Here is a 21,083-nt window from a genome sequence, read left to right on the forward strand (position 1 = left end):
TTTGCAGTTATGGAACATAGCTCCGAGGCCGTTTCCACTTACCATTGACTCGCTCAAATGCCACGTTTTAATACACCACCCTCTTTTTCAAAGGAAAATGCTATACAAATGAGAAACAGGTAGGAAGCATCTTTTTGTAGGAAGTCAGAGGAATTTGCCCTGCAGGGTGGTGTGGCCATGCCAAATATATGGGATAGATATGTGAATCTAAAGCTAGTATTCTTCAGATTGTAGACCCATTGAAATGAATGGACAGAGGTAACTTAGATCCATTAATTTCAATGCCCCTAGTTGGAGACAATCCATAGAAGACACACATAAATTCAGGCATTTGGAGCTGTAGCATCAAGGACTGATTCTGTCATATTTCAATGTGGCAACCCAGTTATTCTATATTTTCAAGGATACTCTTGATTAGAAGAGGGTAAAACACTGACTGTGCATAATTTAAATGCAAGGGATATGCTATGTATCTTTCTTTTCTTTTTTTTAAGGAGAAAAAAATACAAGTTATATAGCATGTAAGTGAGCTGAGAATAGTCCAAAGTGGCACTATTATATCTTTTAGGGGTTTTGAGCTCAATAAAACAGATGTCCTGTATTTACAAAATTGCTTTTAAAATGTTGTTTATGAGGAAAGGGGAAAAAATATGCAAACAGTTTAACATTTTGCCCCGTGGCATTTTTGAAGTACATTTCTACAGCAACACATTTTATCTTGTTCACATGGATGAGCCAGCAAAACCAAACTAATATCTGTAACTTACTACCTTGGGGTATGTTTTTTCCTCTCTTTTTTACTGCTCCCTGACAATAATAAGGATTTAATTTAACAAGTCAAGGGGCAGATACAAAGCTTCAAAACATTTTTCATTGCTCTTGAAATGACAGGGCATAAGACAGATGGCCATATCTTTTCAAGGTGGGCCATCCCCCACATCCCACGGTGTCATACTTCTACTTAACCACAACTATAAAATGCTTCACTCCTGCCTTTGCTTTTGAGTTTCCAAATTTGGAGGTCAACAAGTAAGTTTGGCATTGCATAATTCAGGAAGGGATTGATTCTATCTCACTCTTCTTCTTCTGGGACCTGATTTTAGAGTAGTGCAAATTCAGCACTGGCCATGACCCAACAATTCTGTTTTACACATAAGAGTTTCCATGGGGCTCCGAATACAAGTACCTTTCCTTTCTAGAAATGGAGGAGAGCTCTCCACATTTACCACTGAGGAATCAGTACGCACAAGAATCTCGTAAAAGCTTTCCATCATACCTACACTCTGCACGAAGATTACCGTAATACAGTTCTGGATTAGAATATGTCAAATTATACAGGGTTTTTATTTTTTTTAAATGATCAAAACTCAACATTTGGGATATAAACAAGTAGCAAAAACAGGACACATGCCTTCAGAGATTTTCCTTCAATCATAACAGTTAGGGGAAATTATGAAGTGGTGCCTAAAAGGTCATATTCCTTGAATCCAAATTCTAATTCTCACCATAATCGGATAGAGTTCATTCACACTCAAACCAGATGAAATCTGGTTTCAATTTTTGCCTGCTCAGCAATTCTCCTTCCTATGGTGCATGCCTCTCTAAAAGTGTGCCAGGGGTGGCCCAAAATGTTTTGGCATCTGGCGTGAAACACCCCATACCACCCCCACAATGTGGCATGTGCTTTCTGAAGCTCCCTTCCTGGCAGGTGGTGAGGCTTTGTGCAAGATCCTCCTTTCCCGTGGAAAAGCTCACCACTCTGTCCAGTGGGGAGAATTTCCCTTTTGGGTGGTGTAACTCCTCCCATCTTGCCGACTCAGTGAGAGGAAAGGAATTCTGCAGAGTTTTGCTGCCAGTCCCTTTCTACCCCCAGGGGTGGGCAAGATTAGCCACAAAGCTGGGTGGCAGAATACTGTGCTGCTGTGCCGCCGCCACCTCCCTTTCCTGCATTGTTGTGGCAGTATAGTGGACAGGGCACCCACAGGGCTGCTACTTCTTCCGTTTCCCCCTCCTGAGGCACCTTCTTCAACTTGCCTTGGGGTTGGCTGGTTCTGTGAAGTGCCAGCATCTAAAGACCTCTCCAAGCATTTAGATGAACACAGGAAGGCTCAAACTATTCATGAAGGGTGGGACACCTGGATGTATTCAGAACCATCCCATGATCTTGGTTCCCATGATCAGAGTTGCTGATAAAAGGGATGAGCATAACCACCTTCAGCTGAACACAGTAATTTATTTAGTCATTCATTTATATGTAAGTTTTGTATTCAGCTACCTTGGGAGGGGAGGGACGCAGGTGGCGCTGTGGGTTAAAGCCTCAGCGCCTAGGACTTGCCGATCGAAAGGTCGGCGGTTTGAATCCCTGCGGCGGGGTGTGCTCCCGCTGCTCGGTCCCAGCGCCTGCCAACCTAGCAGTTCGAAAGCACCTCCGGGTGCAAGTAGATAAATAGGGACCGCTTACCGGCGGGAAGGTAAACGGCGTTTCCGTGTGCGGCTCTGGCTCGCCAGAGCAGCGATGTCACGCTGGCCATGTGACCCGGAAGTGTCTCCGGACAGCGCTGGCCCCTGGCCTCTTGAGTGAGATGGGCGCACAACCCCAGAGTCTGTCAAGACTGGTCCGTACGGGCAGGGGTACCTTTACCTTTACCTTTTACCTTGGGAGGGAGGTGTCACATTCCATTCAAATAACAACAGAACAAAGGCATACAATAATATCAGCCGATAAACCTAATCAATTAAAAAGAAACCAAAACCACTTCAAATCTGCATCTCTTACTTTGCTTGCTACAGTAGGTTAGAATCTCTCTGCAGACCTTCATGCTCAATTTGCAATGTTCAGGAGAGTAAGGTCCTGGGTCGCATGAACATTGGGCTAGCACCCATGCACTCATGTGCACCCTACACAGCTGGAGTGCTCGGGTGCTTACCCAAATGCCTGAAGATGAGCTACGATTCTGTTAATTCAGACACCCTATATAGTCATTTGTTACAATGGTTTAGTGTGGTGTTTGAATTAATCTGTTGTGACCAATATCCGCTGACAGTAGCCTTGTACGTGACCACGGGATTCCTGTATCTTCAGTGATGAGGCTCGGCCAAACCATTGCAAGCGCTCAGAAGTTGAGGGTACAATATAAGTGCTGGTATGGTGCTACCTTGGGTTAAGTACTTAATTCGTTCCGGAGGTCCGTACTTAACCTGAAACTGTTCTTAACCTGAAGCACCACTTTAGCTAATGGGGCCTCCTGCTGCTGCTGCGCTGCCGGAGCACGATTTCTGTTCTCATCCTGAAGCAAAGTTCTTAACCTGAAGCACTATTTCTGGTTTAGCGGAGTCTGTAACCTGAAGCGTATGTAACCCGAGGTACCACTGTACTCATACATAGAAATGAGTTCCTTTGGCAAACAGGCATTAAGGCAAGAGAAGGCAGTAGCCGCCCTTTATCCCAAAATAAAATGAAGAGAGGTGCTGACTCTACTTCTTTAGTCATCTTCCCTAAGAGAGTCTCCAGAACAGGAGAGACTGCCATGTTCGCTAAAATACCTTTTGATTGGAAAACTCCTTGTGGCACTTCGATTATACGAGGAACTCAAAGCATTAAAGAGATGCAACATCACAAATAGGTATTGTAAGGGTTTGTCAACTCCAATGAAGCAATCTGTTTGTTGACTTCCTTTTCCATGCACATCTGCAACTGCTCGCTACGTGGGGGCAGAGAAGACGATGCCATTAAAACAAAAGGGGGACCTTAATGTGACCTTTTCAGCAAGGGATAAAACATATTGATTGGTGGCTGCTGAAGGACATCATTAAATTCTCTGTGTTTGATTTCATTTTTTCCTCTTTCCCTTCTCCCCTTTTCTTTCTTTTATTTATTATTTGGTTGCCTGGCAGGCATATCAGTACTGACTAACCCTGCCAGTTCAACTATTAAAGAATTTATCTCTCGAAGGAGGCCTGATGTAAACATGATAATCTGTTTGGCGGCCCTTATGATGGAGTATGAATAAAACATATGACAACACAGTTTGAGCACAGGAGCTTACTATCTGTTACAAAGCAGAATGTCTGGATGCTCCTTGAAGGCCTTCCATGGTTAATCCCAGAGGCCTAATCCTTTGTTCTTCATATCAGTTCACCTACAAGGGGAGTGGTTAATTCAACCCCGCCACCACTTTTACTTCTCTTCAATTAAATGATAACGTCCCGTTCAAGAGCAGCTAATGGGATAAGCTAAGAGGAATTGGGCCTGAAAATACTTTTCTCTTTCTTCTGTTTTGGGGTTGGAAGTAAGTGTATTTCTCTTAGGACTCAGTGGGTACATAAGCCAAAGAATAACTGTGTTTGCAGGGAATCAAGCTTGTCTCTTTAGTTCATTTCCATTTTCCATCTGTAATGTGATTGTGAGACATGTATTAACTAGAATGTATTGTCAGTTTAGAACTGGTCATTTCCATGTTCTGTACTGTATTAAGGAGCTAGTTTAGTGCAACGGCCAGAAGACTGGTTGGGTGAGGCTGTAGCTCACTTCTTGCCTTTTTTGCTTTACAGTGGTAAATTTTGAAGTACAGGAGTTCATCATGACAGGCCTCACAGCTGTGCCCCCAAGGAGAATCCAAAAATTCAGGTAGCTGTTTAAAAATATATAGATACTACAAGAATGAAGGTTAAACTTGTAAAACATGCTGAGATTTAATAAAAGCTCTTCGACCAGCAGAAATGCAGTCTTAACTGGAAATGAAAGCTATCTTGCAAAAAAAAAAAAAAAAAAAAAAAAAGTACCATTTAATTTGCTAGCGTGAAAGAGGCACCCCACTGAAGAAAGGAAAAATGTTTACAGCATCTGCTTGATTCGACTTCCTCCATGCTGTTCTTTCCCAATCAGTAGAACCAGAATGCCTCCTTATAAGTTGCGTAAGCAAAGAGAATCCCCCTTAAGTGGATGACATCATTGTTCCTGCTCTAAAAAATGGTCCTGGAGCTGCTCCCTCTTGTGCTGTCCTTCTGCACCTAAGCCACAAAGTACACTTTGGCTAGGTACACATTAGTGGCTTAAAACACAGCAGCAGGGTCATTCTCCCATGCCACCAGGCATGTTTCAATCACGTTGCATGGGTCAGGGTGTCTTCACCCAATGTGCATTACGTTGTTTGTTTTCCCTGTGCCTTCAGCCACCCAAACGCCTATTCATGAACCTGTCATCTGCGCATGTCACAAATGTACACATCTCACATTGACTGCAAATTGATTGTGGTTTATGATATTGGATCAGATGGACTCCAGTTTGATGGGAAACAGGTTAAACTGCTGCATTTCTCAAGAAATTACAGGGTGGATATGTATTGTGGCTAATGCCATGCATGCATGGCTTTGAAACCCCAGCAGTGGGAGCTCACTGGAGCCAGAGAAAAGGGCAGTGCAAACACAGCCTTAGTCCAGACCATGGATAGAGCAAACTAAGGCCCAGGGACAGGATGCGGCCCAATCGCCTTCTAAATCCGGCCCGCAGACAGTCCGGGAATCAGCGTGTTTTTACATGAGTAGAATGTGTGCTTTTATTTAAAATGCATCTCTGGGTTATTTGTGGGGCATAGGAATTCATTCATTTCCCCCCCAAAAAATATAGTCCAGCCCCCCACAAGGTCTGAGGAACAGTGGACTGGACCCTGCTGAAAAAGTTTGCTGACCCTTGGTCCAGCCACTATCCTCTCCACCTCTTCCCCCATATGCAATATAAAGATACTTCTGACCAGCCTTTCAGGGTGGTTGTGACATTCCTTGAAACTGGTGTATGAAACTGGTGCAGCAGCAGTGACTAGGAGATTGAGCTAGGAATTAGGAATTCTCTCATTCAAATCACGGTTCTGCCATAAACTCGTTGGAAATAAGGTCACATGTCTGAAACATTCTGGACACCCCAAAGGCATTTTATGAATCCTGACTGCGTTCATGTGTAATGCTCTTTTGGACTACATAATCGTTCTAAGCATCAGTTTATATGTTGTATCACATTTGGAAAAAGGTGTTGAATTACTTCCAAGGCTGAAAATCATGTGGATCTCTACTGCGGCTGTTGTTTTTAAATCACCTTATCCTATATAAATTGTGTGAATCTACCCACTAATAGGAATATTCTGTAACTGTAAAATGAGCACGTGGAACATTTGAGTTGCCACCCTTTGTTTATTTGATAAGCCTGAAGGTTCTGTAACTAAATATATTGGTTTGCTTATGCAGAATTTTAACGTTAGGATCCTGCTTTATGCAAGTGAACTTTTCCCCTCAATTAGCTTTAATTCTTAAGACATAAGAAATCAGATCCAGGACTACGACAAACTGAGCAGAAATCAGAGTCTTGGCAGGCCCATGCGGTCAAACCTGTTCCTGGTTCAGGTAGATAAACGAGCATGGAATTGTTTAATGCAGCCTTTTCGGTATAACAAGAAAACTATTGTCTTTATATTTTGAGTTTGTTTTTAAAAGCCTGGCTGTTTAAAAATAAAAATGCTTATAGCACATTTTTTTTCCCTGGGAAATCTCTCCCTTTATGTACCAGCTTTGGCCATTAATCCTCTAATTATGTTCCTGCATAGATATAATTTTTGATCTTGGGCACAAGGAACCGTAAAAATAAAAGTTTTTCTATAAAGGCTGCTTTATACAAGCACTCAACAGCTGCTATTGGTCAAACAACTTTCTAGGGACTGTCTCTTCTCCATCAACAGCTCTTGTATAAGCCACAAATGCTACATTGTACAGAACCGATTCTTGTTCCACAGTGGCTACGTGATTTCTTGCCGCTCTTAATCAGAGGCCTTTATTACATGCTAAATATGGCCGCAGTTCTGCCGCACACAGTTCCCAACATGCAAATTCCAATGAAATTAATGCATGCTATATTCATGCAGCCAGGGTTGCAGCCTGTGTTTTATCTGAAGGCAACAATTTTCATATAGACAATGGTCTTGAAATGTGCCGTTGTTAAAATCAGGGATTCACATTTCCCCATCTAACTACCATAGTGGGGGGGGGGCGGCTCAGTGCTATAGGCACGCCTTAATGAATCTCAGATTTCAGCAATATGGGGCTTTCTGTGTTGAAACAATAGGGGTGTACAGTACATGTATCTGTGTAAGCAGTAGTTGACCTCTACAAATCAAGTGTGTACACTTTCATACAAAAACATGTACGTGTTAGGGACAGCTTGTACCTGTGTTCAGTGTAAGGTGTGAGCATCCAGGGTGACCAAACCTGTATCCATTATGTGTACATTTTTTAAAAATCTCACTGGAAGCATAGTAAGTGTGCAGATAAAAGCAGATCGCCCCATTTAACCATCTGTTCAGCATACACTATATAATCCATGCTGGATGAGGTCAGCCATTCCATGACTGGTCAAAGGCGTACAATGCAGTCTGAAACAGCTACCTGTGTATAGCACACAGGCATAATAAATAATAATAATAATAATAATAATAATAATAATAATAATAATAATAATATGCAGAGAGTATATGAGTTTTCTTAATTATCCTTGCGGTCTTGTATAGGTCCACGGTATTTAAAAAAGGATATTCCCCAACACACACGCGCACACACACACAGGTCAAAGCTGTCATTATCCAAATTGTGAAATGTAATAACTCGATATCTGGGTCTAGTAACATTTGCCCTTGTTCACTTCCTGAGGATTTTAAATTTTTTAAAGCTGTTGTGCACAGCTACAGAAATACCTGTGCATGTGCCCGGAATAGAAAAAAGTTTTAATGGAAGGTAGGGAAGGAGAGATTTGGAAGAGTGGAAAAAAGCGCAGCCCAGATACTTTCTGTCAAGCTCTGCCTACAGGCGCAGATGGAAAGTAGTGAAACTGCAATGAATATTATGACTGGAAGATAATGGGAATGCATGTAAATCACCTTCTGACAGTAGTTTAGAATTACTAAATTAATTGTAGTAGTAGTCGTTGTTGTAGTAATGTAAAAATCTGAATATTCCAGTAACTTTGCTTCAGACTGTGATTGACCTCAGAGGTTTAGGATTTGAGCCGCATAGGATTTGAACTGATCTCTGACCCCCTTCCTCCTTTATGTTAATCTTCAGAAAGCAGGGGGTGGGTCAAAACCTGGCTCATAATATAAACTTCATGACTTAGGACCTCAGAGGGGAATGTAATAAAACCTCAAGTATTCACCGACTTATTGACTGCCAGTTCTTTTCATTTATTTCTTTTTCTCCTCCTGCTTTTTTTTTTGTTTTTGTTTAAGAACTTGTGTGGTCTCTTTCAGGTTGCATTTGGTGGGGGGGGATCAGTATATTTTGTCAACAGGATAAATTTATTCTCTTTGTTTCTTAGTTTCAGTCAAAATGTGACTGCCCCTGACTCACACATTCAGATGTCAGGAGAGTTCCAATAATAGTCCCTCTCCACCCTTTACATCTGGGCACTCAAGTTTCATATTTTGCTTTGCTTCCCTTGAAGAAACCTATCTATTGTTTATTCATTTTCCACCTTCATGGATGTTGGAAGAGCTTTGCAGTTCAGCTGCCAAAAGTGTACGTCGTTAGCCTGCTTTATTTAAAGGTAACTTGGCTGTCTGGTCTGGGTAGCACTAGCTGTAGTGGTTCATGAATCAAACATGCAGCACCGTGTGACCTCATGAGGCGGCCTAGCATATGCTACTTCCTCTTAACACACCGCTTCATTGCGTGACAAAATTTGCCCCCACAAGTTGTGGTGTTTGCTGCCAACCTGGACAGCTTTAGAAGAGGATTCAACAAATTCATGGAGGATAGGAATACCAATGGCCATTGGCCATGATGGCTATGTTCTACTTCCACTGTTGGATGTAGTATGCTTCTGTATTCCAGTTGCTGGTAAGAAGAGGGCAACTGCACTCAGGTCCTGGGTTCTGGGCTTCTCATAGGCTGGTTGGCTGCTGTTAGAAGAGGGTACTGAACCAGATGGGCCTTTGGTATGATCTAGCAGGACTCTTAAGTCCCTCCCACGCTTTCTTCCTCTATTGCTAGCTCACACCCAATCCAGCATTCCCCTGAATTTTTATCACAAATGGTTGGGGCTTTCAATGCAACAATAAGCTTCATTCACTACTGCTACTACTAGTACCACTACTACTAGAAAGTGCAGCTAACCAGGGTAGTGACAGACCTCTATGTGTCCCTATTCTCCTGGGACAGCCCCAGATTTATAGAAGCCATCCTGGTTTCTGATTTGATCCCAGAATGTCCCGCTTTTCCCTAGGATGTCCCTATTTTCATCAGAGGAGCGTTGGAGGAAATGGAGCTATGTGACTGCCGAGCCAAGAAGATAATTAACTATACAAACTTTAGAAGACATCTGAAGGAAGTTCTGCATAGGGAAGTTTTTAATGTGTAACGTTTTCTTATGTTTTTATATATGTTGGAAGCCATCCAGAGTGGATGGAGCAACACATTTAGATGGGTGGGGTATAAATTTAATAACTACTACTACCACCACCACTACTACTATTCTGGAACAGTACGTCCCTATTTTCATTAGAGAAATGTTGGAGGGTATGTAGCGAGGATGGTGCCAGCTTTTCTATCCATTAATTGTACTTCAGGGTTCAGTCACAGAAGACTCTGTGGTTCAGGCAAGATGGCCACTCAGTTGGCATTCAACACCCTGTTGACTTTTTATTCTTTGGGGCACGTTTAAAAACAAAATGTGATGGTGTTCTTAGGTTCCAGTGTTGTGAGAAAATTAGGCCACAATCACACAAGTGTTTGTGTCACTGGTTTACAGTTTAAAAACTTCTAGGAATGCCCATACCACTGGAGTGTCCATACATGAGAAGTTATAAGAATTCCATAGATGTACTCAGCAAGAAAATTGAGAGAAAGAAAGACCCCCCAAAGTGGGTTCCTATATACTCATGGGTTGTCAAAATCGACATGGAATATACAGAGTAATTTTAAAAAGAAAGAAAACACACCCCACCCAAAAAAAGAAACAGTGAGAGTTGTGGGGGTACATGCATGCTGGTTTCATCCTGGTTCCACCTTTGGCAGTGGAGATCAAGGTACAGATATGAGCTCTAAGCCGACTGGGGCAGACTGACAGACAAGGTGAATGAAAGATTGTGGGGAAATGATAGCTGTCTTCCTTCGTCTTCTTACTCATTCTTCTCTTCGAAAAGAAACATCTTTCTCAGTTTAATTAAGGTGAAGCTGCACCATCCCGGTATATTGATTTGATTTGATAATTGCAAGATTATTTGCAGAAAAGTGTTTCCATGTGTCTCTTACTTTCACTTTGTTGCATGTGTGTTTGTGTTTTTAATTGAAGAGCTTTGGCTCTGCTACCTTGCCAGAGAGCTTCCCTTGCAGTGCTGTTGCAACCACAAATAAACCCTCAAATCTTTTAAAATGCTATATGAAAAGTTAAACCTTCAAATGAAGTGAAATACAAAAAGGTGGCTTCCTGCTTATCAACCTTCGTACAGCGTTGGGGGGGGGGGGGGTTGATGGGAAGAAATCATCCACTTATGCTTCATTTCCTTTGACAACTGTATCCCACACCCTTCCCTTTCGCATATTCATTTATCAGAGATGTTGCAATGTCTTATCTTCCTTTGGGTTCATACAGGATGCTATTTTGATATTCAGAGACACAAGAGGATTTCTTGTTAATTTAATTCAAGATAGGAGTACTAAATTTGATCAAAATGAAGAGCTTTGGACCTACATGTGCATAAAATGGGTCCCTTCCAATTCTACAATTCTGTGATTCTGTGAATATTGTGAAGTGTGTGTGTGTGTGTGTGTGTGTGTGTCATATATATATATATATATATATATATATATATATACAGAGTGAGACAAAGGCAGGCAGGCAGAGACAGAGAGAGGACGCATTTTTATCTCACCCTTACTCACAGAACATCCACCGTCCTCCTCCTATACTATTCTCACACCAACCCTATGAGGTGGATTAGACTGGGCCAAGGTCCCTGGTGAAATTTGTGGCTGGATCTCCCTGCTCCTTGTGCAACAGACCAAATACTGCATCACTAGCCATTCTGAAAGTTCTCACTCAAAGAATGGTTTAGTAACTGAATAAATATTACAGTCTGGATGATGAAGAAGTTATCAATACTAACATGAAAATTGATAGATCTTAATCATTAAATACTGAATTAAATCATAAATTGATTCCTTGTTTATGTAAAATGTGGTTGGAGAAGGTAACTGTTAGGTGGATCTACATCTGGTTGACTGATCAAACCCAAAGAGAGCTTCCTAAGGTGGTTCCTTATCATCCTGGAAAAAAGGAACCAGTGGAGCACCTCAGAGCTATGTCCTGGGCCTGTTGTTGTTCAACCTCTTTATAAATGACTTGGATGAATTATTTTTATTTATTATTTATTTATTTAATTTCTATACCGCCCTATACCTGAAGGTCTCAGGGCGGTTCACATAAAATATAAAATACATAAAGCCAAAACAAAACCAACAACCCAATTAAAAAAAAAACTCCAAAAGAGCCAGCATTTTTAAACAGGGTATAGGATGTAAATCGAGTCAGGCAAAGGCCTGCTTGAAAAGGAACGTTTTTGCCTGGCGCCTAAAGGTGTATAGTGAAGGCGCCAGGTGAACTTCCCTGAAGAGAGCATTCTGCAGACGGGATGAAGGTTTTGAGGAGGAGATAGTTTTAACAGAAGAATTATAATTTTCTTGTTTAAACCCGAAACAGTGTTTCTGACAGAAAGTGCTGTGCCTTTAATAGTGGAACCATCAAGCTTTATCCCTCTTTAAGTGCTAATTTGTATAAATAGAGTTTTCCATCCTGCCTCAGCTTTACACCTAGTTCAAGGAAGAAGTTGTCACAGGAAACCCCAGTATCAAGAGTCCTTGCTGCAGGCTTATGCTATTTGCTACCACATAGGGAATTCCTGATTTCCAGGTTGTTTTAGACAGGAACTAAGCAAGGTTTATGGGACGCGGGTGGCGCTGTGGGTTAAACCACAGAGCCTAGGACTTGCCGATCAGAAGGTCGGTGGTTCGAATCCCCGCGACGGGGTGAGCTCCCGTTGCTCAGTCCCTGCTCCTGCCAACCTAGCAGCTTGAAAGCATGTCAAAGTGCAAGTACAGTGGTACCTCAGGTTAAGTACTTAATTTGTTCCGGTGGTCCGTTCTTAACCTGAAACTGTTCTTAACCTGAAGCACCACTTTAGCTAGTTGGGCCTCCTGCTGCTGCCAGAGCACGATTTCTGTTCTCATCCTGAAGCAAAGTTCTTAACCTGAAGCACTATTTCTGGTTTAGCAGAGTCTGTAACCTGAAGCATATGTAACCTGAAGCGTATGTAACCTGAGGTACCACTGTAGATAAATAGGTACCGCTCCACCGGGAAGGTAAACGGGGTTTCCATGTGCTGCTCTGGTTTGCCAGAAGCGGCTTTAACATGCTGGCCGCATGATCCGGAAGCTGTACGCCGGCTCCCTCGGCCAATAAAGCGAGATGAGCACTGCAACCCCAGAGTCAGTCACGACTGGACCTAATGGTCAGGGGTCCCTTTACCTTTACCTAAGCAAGGTTTAATTTTAAAAACCAGACTTGGTCATGTTGCCCTTCTCCCATCTTCGCTGAGGGCAGATGTCACAAGGGCACCAGCATCACAGCTGCCATAGAAACAGGACTTGCCCTCTTTTACTGAGCAGAAGGAGCACCAATGGCCTTGCAGGACCAAGATTCAACAGCATGCTGGCTACATACCGCCATGTTTTGGCCACTGTTCTTGTGAAGCAGACCAAACCGCTCAGACTAGCCTCTCCAAAGCAGTCTCTCAAACTGAAGGTCACCTTGCTAGGATCCACATGAGAACTGTGGCACTCCATCTCAGTTATCCACTTCGTTTCTTTAAGTTTCTTTCAATACATCATCATTACTATTATAATTACCTATTGTTCTCTGAACTGCTTTGTCTTTTCTCTTTTGTGGATATCATGCGATTCTCCTCCACCCACCTTATTTCTTGAAATGAGATTAAATGGATATATCTCTTGCATTTAACAATTCTAGGTTCTTGAGCACCTTATGATGAAAGGCCGCATTGTAGCTTGTGCACCTGCATGGTTTTTAATGAGAACAAAAGCTTTGGGAATAGTGATTGCTTGATAGCGGTAGCTGCTCAGAAAGCTTAGGTTGCACAAAACATTGTGAAGTTAAACATGACATTGCACTCAGCTTCTTGTAGCACAGAAGGTTAGTGTATTCTTGTTTCAGAGGGTTGGCGGGAGCCAGTTTGGCAGCACAGCCTATCCAATGGATGAATAACATCATTGTCCCATAAGTCCTACAGGATTTCTTCTCCTATATCCCCAATAAAGTCTGAAGTGATGGAGAGAGCATTAAAGAATATGAGGGATTCCTGAGGCAAGTAAAGGAAGAAGCAGGAGCAAAGTCTGGTTCTGATCAGATGGCACAGTCTACCCAAGGGCAAAACTAGGGTTGCCATAAGTCCAGATTTTCCTGGGATTTCAATGATTTGGGGGGGGGGGAGCTAAACAACTTTCCCAAAGTTTTACTTCTTGAAATATGGCAACCCTACAGGACACACATGGAAGGATCAAGTTCAGTAAACCTGTTGTGCTGAAAGGGTACAGCATAGCACCTGTGCAGTCAAACAGGCACATTATTTATTAGACCTGGGTGTGAAGGACAGTGGCCCATTCAGTTCCATTTTTATTCATTATGACGTTTGAGAGAGAGGGTCGATGGTGATGTAAAAGAGCACAATATTAAAGAGAGAATTGAAAACAATTATAACAAATGTGAGTAATGAAACGCATGGGGTTTAAATGAATGATAACAAAATGAATGCCGTTTTAAATTATGAAAATGAATGGAATTGTGAAACAAAACATATTCTTCCACACCACTCTTGTCATCACCATGGTGTGCTGCAAAAGCCTGGGCAGTGATAAAGAGATTAGATAGGCATAGACTGAAACTGAGGTCAAGGAATGGTAAATTCAAGTGGAAGGACATCTGCAGCTAAATCTATGGCTGACTTGAAAGTGCTACTCAGAAAGTATATGGATTATATACGTCCTGTCTGGTAGGTTTTTGTTCTTGTTGCTTGGCGAAGCTGTCCTTTCTCCCCATGCTCAGTCACAGAGCAACCGGGTCAGCAGGTTTATTTGTGGAGACCCATATTCACCATATCGCAGAGCAGTTATAGACTTGGTTTTATGGACTGCACCAGCAGATGCACAGTTCACTAAGGACTAGTCACCACTACACGGTTGGTTTGTTGGGGAGCACTTACCTTTGGGAGGCCCCTGAGTGGATGGTCACCCTAACTGCAGTCTGTTGGCATAATTAGGCAACCATCCTTTCAGTAAGCATGTGCTTCAGTTGTGAGGTCTGGAAACACAGCTGCACCACCATGTCTTCTGATATGGAAAGGCAAAAACAAAATGGCCCCTTCCCATTCTATTGCCATATGATGGCAGGCAGCAGTTTTGTCTTACAGCCTTACCAGTTGAGATAGCCTTGCCACTTAAGCATGGCTTTTTTCACTAAAGGGCTTATATGTCTCCACTGAGTTCATTCCACTGTCTGCAGCCAGTAGATGCATTTTGTAGGAGGATAGATCTGCCCCCACCCCTCGTGATGAATATCGGCTTATCCTAACACAGAGGTGGGCTTTTTTACTGGGAACACCTATGTCGCAGAACACTCTCTCTGCTGAAATATAAGAGGCCCCTTCGGTAACGACATTCTGCTGGCTCTTGATGACGCACCTATTTTTTAAAATGTTTAATTATTTTTTAATCAAATTTCTATGGCACCCTTCATCAAAGGGTGTCATGGCAGTTTACAATATACAGTAAAAACAGAAACATTCATAACATGGTAACAAACAAAAACAATCCCCCCCCCCCATTTTGAAAAGCCACAGATTGTTTAATTAGCCAAAGGCCTGGGAGAAGACAAATGTTTGTGCCTGGCGTTCCCCTGATCTCCTAACCTGAACCTCCAGCTTTGATTGTTTTAATTGTTGCTTTAACTCTTTTAATTGCCATGCTGTTTTAATGGTATTGTTTTATTGTACATTTTAATTGTAGGTGCTTAATTTAATGCTTTGATTAAATTGTCTTGTTGTGTGCTTTAATTGTGCGCATTTATAGGATTTTGCAATTGGCTTTATACTTGTAGACTGCTTAGAAGCCGCCATGGCAATTATTGGTATATTCATATTATTCATATCATTATTATCATCATTGTGTAGAGGTACTCCAAGCTGTTGTATCAGCAGAACAGTCCCAAATATAGTCTGCAATAGTATTTAGGAAGAGGAGGAGAGAGAGTCCAACCGCTACAATACTGTTGAAAGGATCTGTGAACAACTACCACAAATAAATGGGCAGCGCTTGCCCATTGTGGGGTGCTTTCTCAACTCCTTTGCAACAAGACTAATGCTAATAAATGCTGGATAAGATCAAACCGCCCAGTTAAGGTTCTTTACACTCCAGCTGAGAAATGTCTTCAAGCAATTTGTTGCTTCAGTTGCAGCAGGACTCGGTTGGGGGTTTAAGAAAGAGCTAGTTACAATTAGTAACTAATGCAGATCCTGTGCTTACATGCTTTAGAGGTTCTAATGGCTAAAGGCATATCAAAGAAATAGCTTTAATTACTCTGCTCCTTCCTTCCTCCACTCAATTTGCTCTTTCTCCATCACCTTAACCTGCCTAGAATACACAGCAGAAGTCTCAACAAGTGCACCATATCATTCCTTACTAAGAAAGGGAGATGATACATGGCCAAATAAGGGTGTGACTTTCCCCCCATTAATTCTCTGTTCAAATAGATCCCTGCAAATCCCTGCAGAGATTAGGAGAGACTCTGATAGCAGTTAATTGACAGCAGGGGAAAGTAAACAGAAGAGTGTTTCTAATGGTGGAGACTGGGGCAGGAGAGGAAAAGAGCAAAAGGATTGTTTGGGATAACAGCTTTGGCAGTCGCCCAAGGAATGTGTGCCAAATGGCACATGGTAAGATAGAGACCTCTTTACAAGAGGGTACCAGTGGCATGAGTGGAATGTTCAAAAGGGAGGGGCACATATAGGCAAGTTTTGCATGATCTGCATGTCAAAAGCAACTTGCACTGCATAGAGCAAATGCCTTTCTATTAGTAAAGGTAAAGGTACCCCTGCCCGTACGGGCCAGTCTTGACAGACTCTGGGGTTGTGCGCCCATCTCACTTAAGAGGCCAGGGGCCAGCGCTGTCCGGAGACACTTCCGGGTCACGTGGCCAGCGTGACATCGCTGCTCTGGCGAGCCAGAGCCGCACACGGAAACGCCGTTTACCTTCCCGCTGGTAAGCGGTCCCTATTTATCTACTTGCACCCGGAGGTGCTTTCGAACTGCTAGGTTGGCAGGTGCTGGGACCGAGCAGCGGGAGCGCACCCCGCCGTAGGGATTCGAACCGCCGACCTTTCGATCGGCAAGCCCTAGGCGCTGAGGCTTTAACCCACAGCGCCACCTGCGTCCTTTCTATTAAACAACAACAAAAGACCTCTTATAAACAAAGTGCTAGAGGCTATGCCATTGTTCTCCTTCTCCACAGCTTTGAGGACAGGTACATGGCATAAAACAAAACCCCTTCCAGACACTCCAGCATAACAAAGGGAAGCAAATTGTGTTTAATGAAAACAAGCACATCAGAGAGACTGAAATCAAGAGCCAGCAGAACCCAAATTCTCCTTCGTGAATATATATTTTTTCAACGCTAATGATAATCAGGATACTAGATAGTGGTTCTCCTGTGCTCACACTGGCTAGAGCCGCTAGACCATGAGTAGGCAAACTAAGGCCCAGGGCCCGGATCTGGCCCAATTGCCTTCTAAATCCGGCCTGTATTTTTACATAAGTAGAATGTGTCCTTTTATTTAAAATGCATCTCTGGGTTATTTGTGGAGCCTGCCTGGTGTTTTTACATGAGTAGAATGTGTGCTTTTATTTAAAACTCATCTCTGGGTTATTTGTGGGGCATAGGAATTCATTCATTTCCCCCCAAAAAGAATATATAGTCCGGGTCCCTGCCACAAGGTCCGAGCGACAGTGGACTGGCCCCCTGCTGAAAATGTTTGCTGACCCTTGGGCTAGACCCTTAAAGTTTCCAGTTGATTGCACCCTTTCAGTAACAGGACTTGTGATTGGATAATTTGGTGTTTCTGGCTTCACCCACCAAAAATCCAAACATGAACATTGTTGGAAGAAAGTGGGCATGGAGGAAGGGGTTAATTTATTTCATGGGCACAAATCACCCCATGTCTGAGATAAGCCAACTGGTGCATGATATATCAAGCCAGTTGCTGTGGCAACTGCCCAAGGTCGTCTATATAAGTGATTAAGACACATCAGCTCAGTGGTCTGGGCTTAGTCCACAGTCAGTGAGTTGAAGTCTGTGTTAGATCTTGAAGCTGGAGCAACACAGATACCAGGGCCGTCTTAAGCATATCCAGCGCAGTGGTGCAAAGATCCCTCAGGTACCCACCCCGCCCCACCCCCTGTTTCCCCCAGCCTCTGCAGGGATCGCTCTCCTCCCACGGCGGCTTGGGAAGGAAGCTGCATGCCCACCAGCCATATATTTGGCAGGGTGCAGCTTCCATCCTAAGCCTCTGCAGGGATTGCTCTCCTCCCGCAGAGGCTTGGGAGGCAAGCTGCACGTCCGCCAGCCATATGGTTGACGGGGCGCAGCTGGCGGGCATGCAGGGAAAGGGGAGGCTGCTGGCAAAGCTGCGCAGTTCCCCCACTCACTGGGACACCCCTGAGAGGCCAGCGCCCTGGCGCAACGCTCCAGTAAGCCCAATAGGAAAGACGGCTCTGACAGATACTTTGTGCTTGTATCTGTATCTGCAAAGCCTACAAGTTGTACGTATATATCAACATCCTGTACTGTATTACTGAAGTCTTATATTCTGCAGCAGTAAACTATTTTGGATCTTAAGCTCCCTCTGTGTAGTGACTGGAACTGGGGGCAGCTTCTGCTATGTGGGTATCTCACCTCAGATTCCCAACAAAAATAACTTCAATTCAAATGTTAGCATATGATCCAAATGCACTTGCTCACGTCCTGTTTGATTTATATAGTATCTGAAGTATTGAACGGATGCCTACCTTTCCCTGCTAATATGAACTGAACAAGCTTAAGATAAATAGCTCATTTGTTGCAGTTCAGCAGGAAACAGATTTGTCAGGATGTTTAAGTGGACCTGATAAATGTCATTAGAAGAAGGGAAAAGAAATAAGGTTTAATCCAATGATGAGTGTTTTAAACTTGTCAGAATAGACATTTAGCCAATTTACAAGTGTTGAATACTGTTTGAAATGCCATATCACTAATGTTAACAGGGAGATCTTCATTAGAACAAGGACAGGGTGGAAGAAGGGCCACACTTCAAGAGGGCTGGCATAATCTGCAATTATTGATCCAGCATGTTTACCCTTTTCACATCTGTAGAAGTAGCATACTCAGGTTTGATGGTTGGGCTTATATTTTTAGTTCAGTACCTTTTTCAGTCCAGGAAATGGGAAGCGTCTCTTAACACTGAGACCTCCAAATAATCAAAATAGCTCAACAACACTCCCTATCATTAGCAGAAGGAAATTTCTGCCTGCTTAGCACTTATAAAACACCTACCTAGCACTATTACCTGCCATCTCACCATGTTTAAAAGGGAAAGTATTGTGTTAGTCAGCGGCCACGTAGATTTACACTAAACCTGAAGGTATTTTCTTTTGGGTAGATCATTTCCAGTTCAACCAAAGTGGGCCATGGAGACTTTAACTTAGTTAGAAAAGGCCTCCCACCTCCTCTACCCTGTCCTTTCCTTTATTTCTTTAAGTTATCAGTCATTAGATAGAGACCAAAAATCGCAGCGGGAGACTTGTAAAATAGTTTTTGGGGATCCCTGGGGGCATTGCTTTCAGCCTTTTCATCAACCAACCTAGTCTCTATCATAAGTCTTATTTATAAGGAGGCTTTCAGGCAATTTCACACTGCTTTTCTCTGATGCAGCCCAAAAAAACATGTAAACCCAGGGGATTAGTAGCGACTTAGAGAGAAAATAGTGTAAAGTTATACCATGAAGTGAGCCCGTGCAGCTGGCTGGATGCACTTTCCCCCTGGGCTACTACCAGTGAGTGAAACCTATCTAAGTGGGTCCCCTCCCATCCTGCTGCTGTGCAGAATCCTTTGTGATATTGTGCTCTAGAATTGCTCCATCTCAGAAAGCAGTCAAGTCTTTAATGGCTTGCAATGGAGAGAGAGAGGCAGGCACTGTCTAGGAATTGAAGTTTAAGCGCTTTCTTTCTTTCTTTCTTTCTTTCTTTCTTTCTTTCTTTCTTTCTTTCTTTCATTGACAGCAGCAATTGGGCAGCACAAGTAAACAAACTGTTTGTTTGAGCTATGCCAGTTGGTAGTCCTCTTTGATTAAATTACTGACATGCTATAATATCCTAAAATGGGAAATAAATTATGGCATTAACCAGGGGGTCAAACTTGAGTCCCTTTTAACAACAACCAACAAAATTATACCAATTACATTGCTTTACAGCTAGGCCAGGCTGATAATTAATGAGACTGCAAATCACAGAGACTTAATTTTGAGAGCACATTTTCTCATTTATTTAATTTTGAGTACAACCAGCTGTCCAGTGCCTGACCTGCACATATTTCTGCACTTTATGTCTCATTCTTGCAAACTTAACCATCTCATAGCCATTCAGTCCAGGTTTTATGTTTAAATGATAATGGGCTTGCTAAGAGGGATGAAAAAAAGAAAAGTAATTTTTGGAAATGCTTTAAGAGAACACACATGGGTAGGTGAAAAAGACCAAACACAGAAATTTCAGTTCTTTCTCATGTTATAAATCCAGCATTCTGTTCCATTATAAGGCTGGTGGATTTTAAATACCCCTTATTCCTCTTTCCCCTATTTATGCACGTGAGTGCATATGATGTCTGCTGCCAGATCCAGATGACCTGTTAATCAAGCATTCATCCTGACTCACTTGCTCAAAGCTTATGCAAAGCTTGGACTAGGTCTGGCTTTTAGTGAACATTCATTTTGATTTGTTTGCAGGGCAATGAACATTTATTCTGATTTGCTTGTGCAGTGCTCATATAAAGGTAAAGGTACCCCTGCCCGTATGGGCCAGTCTTGACAGACTCTGGGGTTGTGCGCCCATCTCACTTAAGAGGCCAGGGGCCAGCGCTGTCCGGAGACACTTCCGGGTCACGTGGCCAGCGTGACATCGCTGCTCTGGCCAGAGCCAGAGCCAGAGCCAGAGCCGCACACGGAAACGCCGTTTACCTTCCCGCTGGTAAGCGGTCCCTATTTATCTACTTGCACCCGGAGGTGCTTTCGAACTGCTAGGTTGGCAGGCGCTGGGACCGAGCAGCGGGAGCGCACCCCGCCGCAGGGATTCGAACCGCCGACCTTTCGATCGGCAAGCCCTAGGCGCTGAGGCTTTAACCCACAGCGCCACCAGCGTCCCAGTGCTCATATGTCTTCCCATTAATCAGTCATTCATCCCACACTTTACAATGCATTTTCCCCTCACTCTCCTAATTCTAAAAAAAAGTGGATCTATTGTGCTAGGGCAACAGAGTGTTGGAATCCATTTTAGTTGCACAAATCTACATTTCTAGTACTGTATGTGCTTGAATTCCTTCTGTGAAATGCTGACAGTCTGGAGGTGACCTTCATCTGCCCATATTCATCTCCTTGTTACCTTTGGCTCTCGCTTTTGTGCCTTCCCTGCTTCCATTTGCCATTTCCTCTGCTGTTGTATCTGTGTTAGTCCTGTTGCAACAAAAGCAAGAAAGAGTGCAGTATTGAGACATCTATGCTAGCAAATGTACTGTAGAGTAATAGGGAAGAAACCTGCATGTACCAAATCAATTTGTTACTCTTTTCAGAGACACAAGACTTTGGTGTTTGCCTCTCGCTGTCACAATGTAATCTATAAGCTCCCCAACCCAGACATCTGTTTTCTGTTTATGTTGCTCTACTCTAATGCACCACAAACAA

General features: G+C 43.0%; 2 long non-coding RNA genes across 2 annotated transcripts in view; one reads left to right on the forward strand and one right to left on the reverse strand.

The window, feature by feature from the left end:
- The window catches only part of LOC307218997, a 104,193-nt gene that overhangs the window by 40,228 nt on the left and 42,882 nt on the right, over nucleotides 1-21,083 (forward strand). The window contains exon 2 of the long non-coding RNA XR_013840238.1: nucleotides 4,552-4,627. This is a non-coding gene — a long non-coding RNA (uncharacterized lncRNA). The remainder of the gene's footprint in view (nucleotides 1-4,551; nucleotides 4,628-21,083) is intronic.
- Nucleotides 20,553-21,083, reverse strand: part of LOC307218929 — a 50,961-nt gene continuing 50,430 nt past the window's right edge. The window contains exon 3 of the long non-coding RNA XR_013840150.1: nucleotides 20,553-20,855. This is a non-coding gene — a long non-coding RNA (uncharacterized lncRNA). The remainder of the gene's footprint in view (nucleotides 20,856-21,083) is intronic.

This window comes from Podarcis cretensis (genome assembly GCF_951804945.1).
Source record: "Podarcis cretensis genome assembly, chromosome: 6".
Taxonomy (NCBI): domain Eukaryota; kingdom Metazoa; phylum Chordata; class Lepidosauria; order Squamata; family Lacertidae; genus Podarcis; species Podarcis cretensis.